General features: G+C 32.4%; 1 pseudogene across 1 annotated transcript; it reads right to left on the minus strand.

Annotated features, from left to right (window-relative positions):
* Positions 1-1,087: 1,087 nt before the first annotated feature.
* LOC143566074 (peroxidase P7-like) lies at positions 1,088-3,166 on the minus strand (annotated as a pseudogene). Its single transcript, XR_013141178.1, has 4 exons — positions 2,861-3,166; positions 2,091-2,282; positions 1,771-1,936; positions 1,088-1,489 (listed from the first exon to the last, which is right to left on the minus strand). The product of XR_013141178.1 is annotated as a peroxidase P7-like (transcript).
* Positions 3,167-12,370: the final 9,204 nt, after the last annotated feature.

The following is a 12,370-nucleotide window of genomic DNA, read 5'->3' on the forward strand; positions in this document are numbered from 1 at the left end:
CGTTACTGCAATTTAACGTTTGCCAAATAGATTATTAGTATATTAATCGTTTCTTTGGTTTAGCAGGCGCTTTATTTAACCTATTTTAATCGTTGACTTGTTCTTCAAAATGGACTTCTTGTTTACCATTTCAAACCGATGAATATACAATGACAAAAAAATAAAGGCACTGCTAAACGTACCCCCTTTCAACTATTTGTTACTAAACCTACCCGTGCTTTAAATTTCACATTAATACGATCTAAACCTTTTTGTTCTATCTTTTGCCATTTTGTTATATTTACCACCATTAGTTTAATTTTTTTCCTATTATATTAAAGAAAGTTATATATATATATATATATATTATAAAACATTTTTATAATTATTTATAAACAACCAAAACGCTTTCTTTATTTTAAACTTTTTTATAAAGTGGTTTTTTTAAATAATTATAGTGATGGTTTATATTAAAAAGAGCCGTGTTAGTTTTAGTAAATAAAAATAAATAAAAAAATATGTTACTTGATCAACAAGTTTGGTTATGTTCTCATGTCCTCAATGAAAAAAAATCACATTGTTTTGATTTTTTTTTTGGGTGTGAGAGAAGAGGCATATGTTAAGAAATACTTTTTTATCATTTTTATAAAAATATTGTACCATTATTCTTTAAATATATTTTATAAAAAAATAAAGAAACTAGCTAGAGAGATAATTTAAATGATTTTTAAATTTTTTAAAAAGAATGTTAGAATGAGTAATATATCAAATAAAATTATTAAAGGAATTAAAAATATAAGGAATGGGATATGACATATAGGCTAAAAATAAAAGAAAATCGCATTCATCATTTTTATTTTGTTGCCATACAATAAAAGAAATGATTATGTACTCCACGTATTTAACTACTCAACAAGAAAAGATAATGTTTATTATGACAAAACTCATAAAAAAGGTTTGAAGTATTATTTATTTATTGCATCTAAATAAGGGGAGATACATATTTTTTAGAAAAGTACAACAATCAAGAGCCAACACATAAACTTCAACATTCAATCCACACAATTTTCTCAAATCATAAAATTAACTCTTTAACAAAACACACCAAACTTTATTAATATCCTTAATTTGGCCTCCTGCAATTCTTCCTGATCTCACCACTGGAACCAGTCAACGGCTTATTATCACCCAATGGCTGCAGCAAAATCAGCACTGAACTGACTTGGGTTGCTGCTGTATTGTCTGACTGTTGAATCGGCAGAACCGCCATTAAACAGCTGTTGGTCGGAGTGTAGCAGCCCCTTTCGGTTGATTAAGTTCTTGTAATAGTCATTGTTGAAGGCGGTTGGAGTCTGGACATCAAGCGGTGCCAAATTGTCGTCCCCAGAGCCGCTGGCTCTCGGGCAGTTGTTCCGCCTTTGTGCACCGAATGAGGCATCCAAGTTGTTGGTTTCGTTGTAAATTCGGGCTCAGAAACTGGTGCACCTTGCCTGCCCGATTGTGTGGGAACCTGTATTCAGTTGCAAATATAGTCCAACTTATAACAAACATACATGCTGAGAATATTAAATCAGTTTTGAAAATGAGTTTTGGTCAAAGCCGAAAGAAAAAATGTTGAATCAGTCATTTTGCTGATTTACTGGTCGGACTGGTTATATAAATGAAAAACTAAAAATAAAATAGAATATGAGCTTTTGTAATATTATCAGCATATTAATTGTATTAAACAATATATATAGAGAGAGAGAGCTTGAAATTTTACATTTATAGATAAAAGAGAGAGGTGTTAACCTGATAGAGCCACCATGTCCTTAGCCGAAAGACCAGCAGCGCTGAAGGAAGAGATGAGTGCATTGAGGTTCGATGTGGGCGGAGGAATGCTGCTGTTGGCTGCAGCCTGGCTTGCGGTCCTTGAGTCGCGACGTCCCAATTTTACGCCCCAAGTAGGCCCTCCAAGCTTCATAAATTTTATTCCAAGCACTAGTTTAGTAATGTATTACATAAAAATATTGTTTTAAAGCCTTAAAAGATGGTTAGTATAGTTAGATTAATATCTCTCAATCAAAAATTATAAATACTAGATAAGTATTATGGTAAGAAACGGAGCTTACAATATTAACCGAGTCTCTAGCACTAATAGCAAGTATATCAGCGCACGAGACAACGCCAGGACATACACCTTCGACAGCCGACTTTATATTGTCCACGACTTCAAACCCTCTAGCGGATCTAAAGTTTGGAGCTGCCCGTTTTTCACCGATGAATGAGGATGTATCATCAAGAAGGATTGATCCATCACATCCCTGTAAATAATATGTTGTAATTAAATATTTAGTTAACAAAATTATAATTATATATAAGTAAAACCTACAGTGAGACGATTCAACGTATGAATTCACATTAAGACTGATAGCTACATGATTATGATATAATCTTGGTGGTAGGTTTGACAATATATTGCATAGAAATAAAAGATGTGACTGTCATGCAACATATTTGAATTATTGAATGATGATTTTATAGAAAACTAGGCTCCAGTCTCCTCCACGTGTGGATTTATTCATACATATTGAAGTATTCTTGGTAATATATATATATATATGTATGTATATATATTGATAACATTGATTAAAAGATGAATTTTAAGTAAAGAAGTTCACGAAATGCATAAATACATCTCCCTGCTATCTTAAACGTGAAACATAAGACAACTATATAATTGCGTAATCGTCTCTAATGCACTAAACCTGAACAAGAGTATGTACGAGTCCTTCTAAAGTTCAACTAAAAGAGTTGGTGCAAATTGAACGTGTCCTTGTCCTATATACGTGTATAGGAATTTCAAAGAACGTTTCAAAAGCTAAGAAAATGAATGTATTACGTTAACAAAGCAATCATGGAAGTGCAACCGAAGAAGTGAAGCCCCCATCCGGGCTTCTTTTGAAATAGCTGATTGCACAGCCGATCTCACAGTCGGAAGAAGTTTCGGGCAAGAGCTCGAGTAAAAACTAGTTGAAAGCTGAGCCGAAACGACTCCCATAGAAAACATAACAAGTGCATACTTTAGTAGAAGAGAAGAAGAGAACCCCATTTTAAAACACTAGGTATGCTATATGAAAAAGTATGTTAAGTGTTGTGAGAATTGTGAATGAATGATATGAGTTTATAAAGAGGAACAAATGCATGCAAGGAGAGGAGCAGGTTACCTACTCCTATAACCCGGTTGCATGGCATTTCAACGTTGTTGAATGGTATAACGGTATAAGTATATAATGTTACTAATTAATTAAGGGGGTGTGATTTGAAAGATTAAAAGTGAAAGGCTTTGATTTGTTCCACAAATGGATAATATAGTGGGAAACCGCGCATGGCCACCAAGCCCACAATTATTTACATCTGTTATTCTTGTCTTTCTTTTGTTCTACTTCAAGGTAAGATATGGTTTGTAGGTGTTTACCATTTTGTCAAAGATGGGACCCACATGAATTATAGTAATTTCGAAGAATCATTTTAGATCACACATGAGGTATGCTAGAATACTCGTTTTAACAACACCAAATAATAAAAAAGTGTTAATCTTTTGACGCGGTTAACAATTTGACAATAATAATTAATCTTGATTAGGTATTTTAGGGTATATTAAATTGATAAAAACAGATTCCATCCTAAATTATTAATATATCGATTTAACATATTGGTTAGTACTTAACTAATATATTTTATCTAATAAATCCTAATTAGTATATTTATCTAGCTAGCTTTAGAATAGAACCCTTGTGATTCATTAAAAGAAATGAAATTAAGCTATAGAAATTAAATGGTTTTACAAGTTTAAATTATATTTTCTAATGGAATATTCGAACGAATACATGGTGTATTTTCACCCAATTTCTTTATAATCACGAAAATGATGCGTCTAATGATTTTATAAGTTGTAATTATATTTTTTAATTGAATAACGAATTCTAACAAAAGATGATAAGATGTTTCATTATGAATAACAAAAAAAAAAGAATATCATATATAAAATTATCCTAAATAAAACACGTTTTTGTATTACATTTTCAAAAGAGATGGATAAAACTCCATAGATCAATGATGGTTAAATGAATATGTAAGAATAAAATTAATATTCAGTCATAATTTCTTCTTATCTTCATCATCCTAACCTATAAATATCGTTCATTGAATTTTAACACATTCATCTACTACTTTTAAAAGTGCATATAAATTAATTTAATAAAAAAGATAGATCTGATTTAATTAAAGGTAAAAATATTTTGATTATAATATTGAAATACATACCCGTATATTTTAATCCATGTAATTTAGGTATTAATTATTTGATTAAATAATTAATTGATATGTTTTTATAACATTGATATAAATATGTTTTCATTAAAAATAAAAGAATATTTTAAGCAGAAAATTTAGACTATAAATAAATTTTCAGATGACATGTGTTCTTAGCTATTTCTTTTTTAAAATATGTAGATGAAAAGAAAACCGAGCCCCATTCTTTTACGTTTTTGCAATATATTAGTTGTATGCATTATCTTCCAAGAAAAATAAAAGTTAGATTAAGTTAATGGAAAGAGAATAAAGGTAAGAGTTTGACATATTGTACGCTGAAAAAAGTGCACTTTTAGGTAACAAGTTTTTAGTAAATACTTTTGACTTATTAACCTTCTATGTCTTTTAGTACGAGAGTACTAGCTTAAAAATTTTTTTCCCCATTTTCTAAAAAATATCCTCATCAATTTAATCAAAATCCTTTTTATCTGGCATTAACTTGGTACCATGTACATCTAACGTAATCTTTTACTAAGATCAACGTAGTTGAATGCAAAGCCAAAAAGTTTCCATGACCTATTAGCATTTAACCAAGTTGGCAACCATATGCTTCGACCTTGATTGAATGACCGGCCATTCTTTAAAAATAAAAGTATATCGAATCTATATGAAGTTTTACCATGAATCAATTGTATCCATTGAGCAAAAACAAGTTCGACTAATCATTCCTATCTTACGAGTGCGAGTGCGTATATACACTGTAACATTCGACCTTTTATACCAATCAATATTATCTTGTTTTATCACAAGAAGCTTATATGCATGTTTTTAGTTGCTAGAGCGGAAACTTCTCAAGAGATCACCAATATTTGGATCACCCAACCCGGGCACGCTTAAATATAGAGTTCCCATCTTCTGTGGATAGAAAAGAACATAACAATTTGAAATTCGTTTGAATCTCTCTCTCTCTCTCACTACTAAACAGTCGTTTTATGTATAAATTTTATATAACTGCTTTATTATGTTGTTAACTATAGACTAATCATATGTTGAATGCTTGTAGATATCCACTTTGCAAGCATAGTGGAGGGAGATAAGGTAGGGTTGTCCCCAAAATTTGAGTGTGTTGCGCGACTAGAAAAAATAAACCCCTAAAGCATATACTCATATATACATAGAGAGAGTTTTAAGTTATTTAAGAGTTCTAATATATATATATGTATGTTAAAATAAAAACCCACTTGAGTTATGAAAACTCTAGAAACTCATTCTCAACCACATGTTTTTAATTAAAGATTAAATCTTGTGGTCCACAATTAAAGTTAATAAAAAATGTAAAAGTTTATTTACATTTTTTCTCTCCTGAAAACATATATAAAAATTATTAAAAAAATGTAAAAAAAATAGCAAAAAACATTTTTTTTTATGTTTTCGATGTTTTGTATTAAATGTAACAACATATATTACATGTAACAAAAAAAAACCGATATTACATAAGGTTTTCACGGGTTTTCTCAACTCAAAAGGGTTTTCAAACTATACTTCTCCTATATATATATATATATATATATATATATGACAAAACAAGCCTTAAATAATATTAAATATATTAAAATAATAAATAATATAATTTATTAATTGATAAGAGTTTTTAAATTGTTTAGAATTTTAAAAATGAACCTCATCCCGTATATGATTGGATTTCATGTCCTAATGCACGAAGATCAGTCTTAATGCACTCAAACCTCTGATTGGTAAATCTGAAATTGTTTGGGTATGGGATTAGTTCAAAAATTTTTGCGGGTGTAGGATTTGCTGATACCAACCCGAAAATATATACTCGCATACCCGAAACATATACTCGAAAACTTACAAATGAATGTTTTTAAGGTTTTTGATATAAACCCAATTATATCGTAATGAACTTTATACATATTTTATTGGCAATTTACATGTAAGTTATGACATCTCAAAATATTAAAAATATAAAAAATTATAATTTTTTATTTAGTTGGGTATGAAACTGAGATTACCAGTGCCCAACTCGTGCCCACTATTTCTTGAAAGTCCATAAACAACCCACCTTTTCTCTTATCGTTGTAGAGGTTGAATATGATCACTGCATTCTAATTCATGGTCTTCCTCCTATTCCCTTCAAACGTGATGGAGAAGCTACTACTCATTTTGCTAAAAACTCCTAAATTTAGCAAACGGATAAGAACATTGAGCTAAATTATGATTTCCCTTCAAATGTGATAGTGAAGATGATCAATTGTTCATATTAGGGATGAGGTACCGGTACCAACCAGTATCGATCCCAAAAATTTGAAATATTTGGTACTGGTTCTGGTACTGAAATGTTCGGTTCCCGGTACCGATATTTCGTGTAAAATTCGGGAAATACCGATAACGTACCAATACCGAAAACTGAAAACTTGGTACCGATTTGGTAACAACGGTACCAAAAATGACCATCCCTAGTTCATATTGTCAGGGCATATTCCTGAGAATCGTTAAAAAAAAAAAGTTTTAGCCAAAAAGGAGAAAAAATTTAGGCCTTTAGTAAAAATAAAATTATTGAGTATAAACAATTAATTGTTAAAATGGGATATTTGTTATCATCTGGTTGTGTAAAATTTTTTTATAAAGAAATTGGCTTAAATGAATTGAGTAATTGGGTTTAAACAATAAGAATACATATTCTTTTTTTTTAATATGCATTTTTTTTTATTCCCTGCCCCACCCAAAGTCGGCTCTGCATCTTGTTAGTGTTAAGCTTATTTGAGGTTAATGTTATGAGTTTATAGCGTTATACATGTTATTTAGGTCTAAGCTTTAGTCTTAGACAAGGTTATAATTAAACCTTGAAATATAGTTATTTAAACTATATAAAATAATCTTAAAAGGTTTTGACAAAATGAGCGTTTCTTTTTGATAAAGAAATGACTTTTAAATAAAGATAACTGATAGTCTAGCTCTGTTATAATGGTCTATCAGAAAGCGAAATGAATATTTTAATAAAAAGGTTTTAAATCCGATAAACATTATAAACAAGGTTTGAGCGTTCAAAAGTGGACGTGTGATGGACTAGTATTACAAAATTAGATCAGATGATCTAATACAAACCTATGATTTGATTATTATATGCTAAAGAAACATATTCAGTTACAAAAGAGCTGAATTTACAAGATTATTATAAGGTTAATACATAAACTGTTTTAAAACGTGAAAATGATTTCGTACATCAAATGGCTTGAATAGATTTTCAAAACATTTGATTATTTGATGCGTAACAGTAGTCAAAAGATAAAAGCATTCAGGCCATAATTAGGTTGGATCTAAGGTATACGCGTGTTATAGATGAAACACCAAGACATGGCTAATATGTGTTCAGTAATAGGCATACGTAAAATTGAAGCAGAAATGCTAGTGTGCTCCGTGGTTGTACCCTCAGGTGAAATATTCTTGCTGAGTGTGTAGACTAACTATACTCATCATGATTAAATGAGTTTTATATTCTTATCAAATAAAATTATTTGTGTCTCTTAGTGTTATTCAATAGTATTCGTTGATGTATAATTTTAAAAGTATTTTTCAGGTAATGATGGTCGGGTATAAATTATGTATGTATATATATTATTTTATTAGTTTTATTAACTTTTTCGTTAGAATAATGGTACTTCATACATGCTTTGATTTTCATATTCTTATGCCTTTAAGATACATTTTGGAAGCATGTAATTGAATAAACTGAAGTCCCGGGATGATGTGTGATAGCGCATGATCAAAACTGAAGAATTTGGTTAAAAGTTGGTTTCAACATATCATTTGTTGAAATTGAGTATCATATGCTGAGCATAAGATGAGCGTACATCAAGAGTTTTTAAAGTATGGTTTGCTGAATTAGAGTATCATACTCTAAAGTTAAAGTATCATTTGATGAGCCAGAGTACCATTTGTTGAAACTAGAGTACCATGTGTTGAACCTAATTAAACTACGGAAGTCACAACTTTAAACCTTATATAAGGCATAGAGTTAGGTTTTGAGAAATATCGTCTCTCTGGAGGCTAGAGACCATTCTTGGAGAGAAAAACAAATTTTATTTCATCAAAACAACTCCGAATTCCATGAAGATTGAAAAATTCATCAACAATATGAGCGGCTAATCTCTTCGAGTCATACTCAGGTGTAAGATTATGTAGGTTTATTGTTCTACACATTTGTCTTGATTAATCTTTTGTAATTGATTGAACGGTTTGAATTAAGTTGTTAGTATTGTCTTAGATTCATAATTGATAAGATTTCCTTGCATCAGTAACTTTGTGAAATGAGGATTGCCATTCATACTAGGGTTTGTTAACTGTTTCTAGTTTATGAAGTGTACAATTGTTTGTGATTTATAGAGTGAGTTTTCTTGCACCAGTTACATATGATAGACTATTGTTGACCACTTATGATTAAGAAAGTATGTTGGTAAATCTGAATTGTCATGTGTGTTTAATTGAAATCAAGTCATTGGTGTAGGCTAATCTAGTTTTATATAATTCTGGGTGTCCGGTGTGATTTGCTTTCCGTTAATTGTTTACAAGTTATTAAAGTGATCATTTATTTCAATCTAAAACTATTGTCAGTGTGATCAACACTCAACCATTACTTCATAAAATCAATGTTTTCAGACCCGGCTCGAACGTTGACCCGGACTCCTTACCGGGTCAAAGGTCGGACCGACCTGGAGGGCGGACCGGTGTTTGCCACGAATGTCCACCCGCTGGGTCAACCGGTCCGACCGGTCCGGGCCGACCGCCACCCGTGAAACCCGACCGGGTTTTAAGAAACGTACAAAATACGTTGACCCGACCCGGTATAGGGACCGGGTGTGACATCCGTGGCAAAACCGAGTACACCTTAGTACTTACAAACTCGAATAAGCGTTTAACCGCTTATTGCGTAACGAACGAATGATTAACCGAATGGGTCTGGTTATGACCCAGATATCCCGAGGGGCCATCTATACAAGATATATGTCTATTATAAGCTAACATACTAATAATATGGCCTTAGTTCGATAGCAAACAAGTTAAAATAAAACATGCTCGTTTAACTACCCGCTATAGACTTAAACGCGAAAGATAGTTACAAACCAAGCATTGTATCATCCGTTAAGCCGAAAAAGACTTACCAACCACTTATTTGAAATGTTTTAAGCGATCCGTGAAAATATTTTCGATTTTTACAGACATATAGTATGTTTTTATAATTTTACACAAAACTAGCCGAAAAACACTCGTTTCCGCTCCGTTTGACGCACCCGATAAGTTTTTCGCGCCAAAAACCGAGCCCGAACTAAATTTGGACTCGGCATTTCACGTTTGGGCACGTAAATCGAGAAAAGTGGGCCAAATGGGCCCAAAAGGAGACCCAACGAGCCCAGCCCGCCAAAGAAGACTTTTACCCCTTTTCTTTTCCTTTCAAATATAAACTAGATACAAGATATTTCTAACATCATTTTCTTGAAAACTCTGGACACAAGTTCTGCTCCAGCCAAAAACCAGCAAGAAACAAGGTAAAGCGGTCTTAAATAAACGATTTTCGGCTTGTTTAAACTCGTTTAATACCATAAGAACATGTCTTGATTACTAAAAATCATTCCTAACCATGTAAAAATCCCAAAAATGGTCCATAAACATGTTTTGATAATACACATGGTAAGGAATCTGTTTTGATAGTTTTTTTTGGCCATAAACACGGATTAAAGGGTTGAAACGGCGTTTTTACGGTTCAAAAGTCCGTTTTTGTGCACTAGCCGAAACCCTAAGTTAAGGGCTGTTATGTTGATGAAAAATTGCTTGGTTTGTGATATAGGACTTGTATCTAGCTTGCATAGAAGCACAAGAACCTGAAAACTTGATTAGAAAGTCGGAAACGAGCCAAACCCGCTAAGGTAATGCCGAAACACTCGCTTACGGGCTGTTTAGGTTAAGGTTGTGATGTGCATATTGTTAGGCCTTGAAACTTTTCAGGAACATCAGGAACCATGTCAATAAGTCCCTGTTTAAATTTGGTAATTTTTCGACTATCCGAGAATATTTGGCGAATTTATTCCCGAATTGGGACAATTATTTGGGAAAAATAGCTAAAATACTTCAAAAATTATGAAATTTTTCTAGGAACTCAGATTTGATGTATTTTCATCACATATGAATTTTGGGATCATTTGGAGATGTCTAAAGGTGTTTTGTGTATATGCGTTCGTGTGAATTTTTATAGCCGAATTTGGGCCGAAAAGAATATCGCACGAGCTTTTTACATTCTGTAATTGATATAGGTTTTTTTGGGACATGATTTGAGCATTCATGAATTTTGGTGGAATTTTTGAAAATTTTTTGGGATAAGCGGACGATTTTCAAGCGAAATATAGCTGATAAAATGAATTTTTATAAATTATTAAATCAGTAAATAATTTCAGAAATATTTTTATAAAAATATACATATTTTATTTGATAAGTGGCTAAATTTTCATAATTTAATGATTAATTTTTAATTAATTATGCTAATTTGAAGATTAAACAAATTCAATTTTAATAAAAACCGGCAAGTTCGCGATTAACGAACCTGCGGGAATATCAAAACACCAAGAGTGATCAAAATCATATTTTTGGATTAATTAAGTAAAAACTAACTTTTCTATGAGAAACCTGGACAATCCGGATAGATTGTGCGCGTTTCTTCTTAAATCAAATTGAATAAACGGAAACGGGCCCCGAGGCTAATCCGGTACCCCAGTATGTGATCCTTCTTTATAACTTAATCATTTTATTAACCAATACATTTACCCAAGCTTATTTCCCCATAACTGTTTTCTGAACGCGTAAACAAACAACTTGGCCCAGCTGGGAAAACGTGAATCTGAGCCAAGTTCGGTTTTAAGTATTAGACATTGAACAACATCACAACCTAAGCCTATTGTCACTTTCTGGGCGTTCCAGCTATACCCAGATTAGTTATACAGCCCAGTTTAGTACCGAGATTATAATAATATTAAAATATTAATATTATTATAATATGGACTATAGGGACTAAGTGATAGCAAGGGAAACGAACCCCGAGCTGATCTCGCACTGAGTGCCTACAAAACCGTGAGTTTCATGACCCCTCTTTTCAAACTGTTTACAAACTTTTGGGGTGAAAAGCATGTTCATATGCATTATCTATCTGAAAACGGTTCAGAACGAAAAATACCTGAACCTTCATATATGAAAAATTCCTACAAACATAATGATAAACTCCGTGCTGAGGAAAGGTGATTATTATCGTGATTGATATATTAAATGGAAACACTACGAATGCCAAAACATAATGAAATCATACGTGACAACCTGTTTATACAAATACGCTATATAATGCTAAACACAACAGGTTGAGGAAATAACGTGGCCTGTATGACCAATGGGGCTATTGTGGGCGGAAGGGGGGGCCACAATAGTACTAAACTAAAGTTGAGTATGGCCTATGAGCCAAGTTCTGCTGCAACTTATAAACTAAAGTTGAGTATGGCCTATGAGCCAAGTTCTGCTACAACTTACTAAACTAAAGTTGAGTATGGCCTATGAGCCAAGTTCTGCTGCAACTTATAAACTAAAGTTGAGTATGGCATATGAGCCAAGTTCTGCTGCAACTTATTAAACGAACTAACTTGATTATGACATGAATGTTAAGAAAATAATGTGATTATGCGTATTGTGGGCGGATGGGGAGCCACAGTATTTGGTGATACGTGATAAATACTATATGTGTATATGTGTCTATATACATGCTATGTGATTAGCCGTAGGAAATACTATATGTAGAATATACTAATTATTTGCGTGTACACTATATAATGTTTGAGTTTATGTGGAATCATTGTGGGTGGAAGGGGGACCACAGTGGTTGATGTTAACGCGGAACCGTTGTGGGCGGAAGGAGGGCCACAGTGGTTGAGTTTATGTGGAACCGTTGTGGGAGGAAGGGGGTCCAAAATGGTTGGTTAAACACGGAAATTGGAAACAGGTAGTACGAACAAACAATCACGATTTTACCGAAATTTCGAATTTATAT

The sequence above is a fragment of the Bidens hawaiensis genome, unplaced genomic scaffold, assembly GCF_021521415.1.
Source record: "Bidens hawaiensis isolate Kalapana, Puna unplaced genomic scaffold, B.hawaiensis_p1.1 tig00022689_1, whole genome shotgun sequence".
Classification (NCBI taxonomy): domain Eukaryota; kingdom Viridiplantae; phylum Streptophyta; class Magnoliopsida; order Asterales; family Asteraceae; genus Bidens; species Bidens hawaiensis.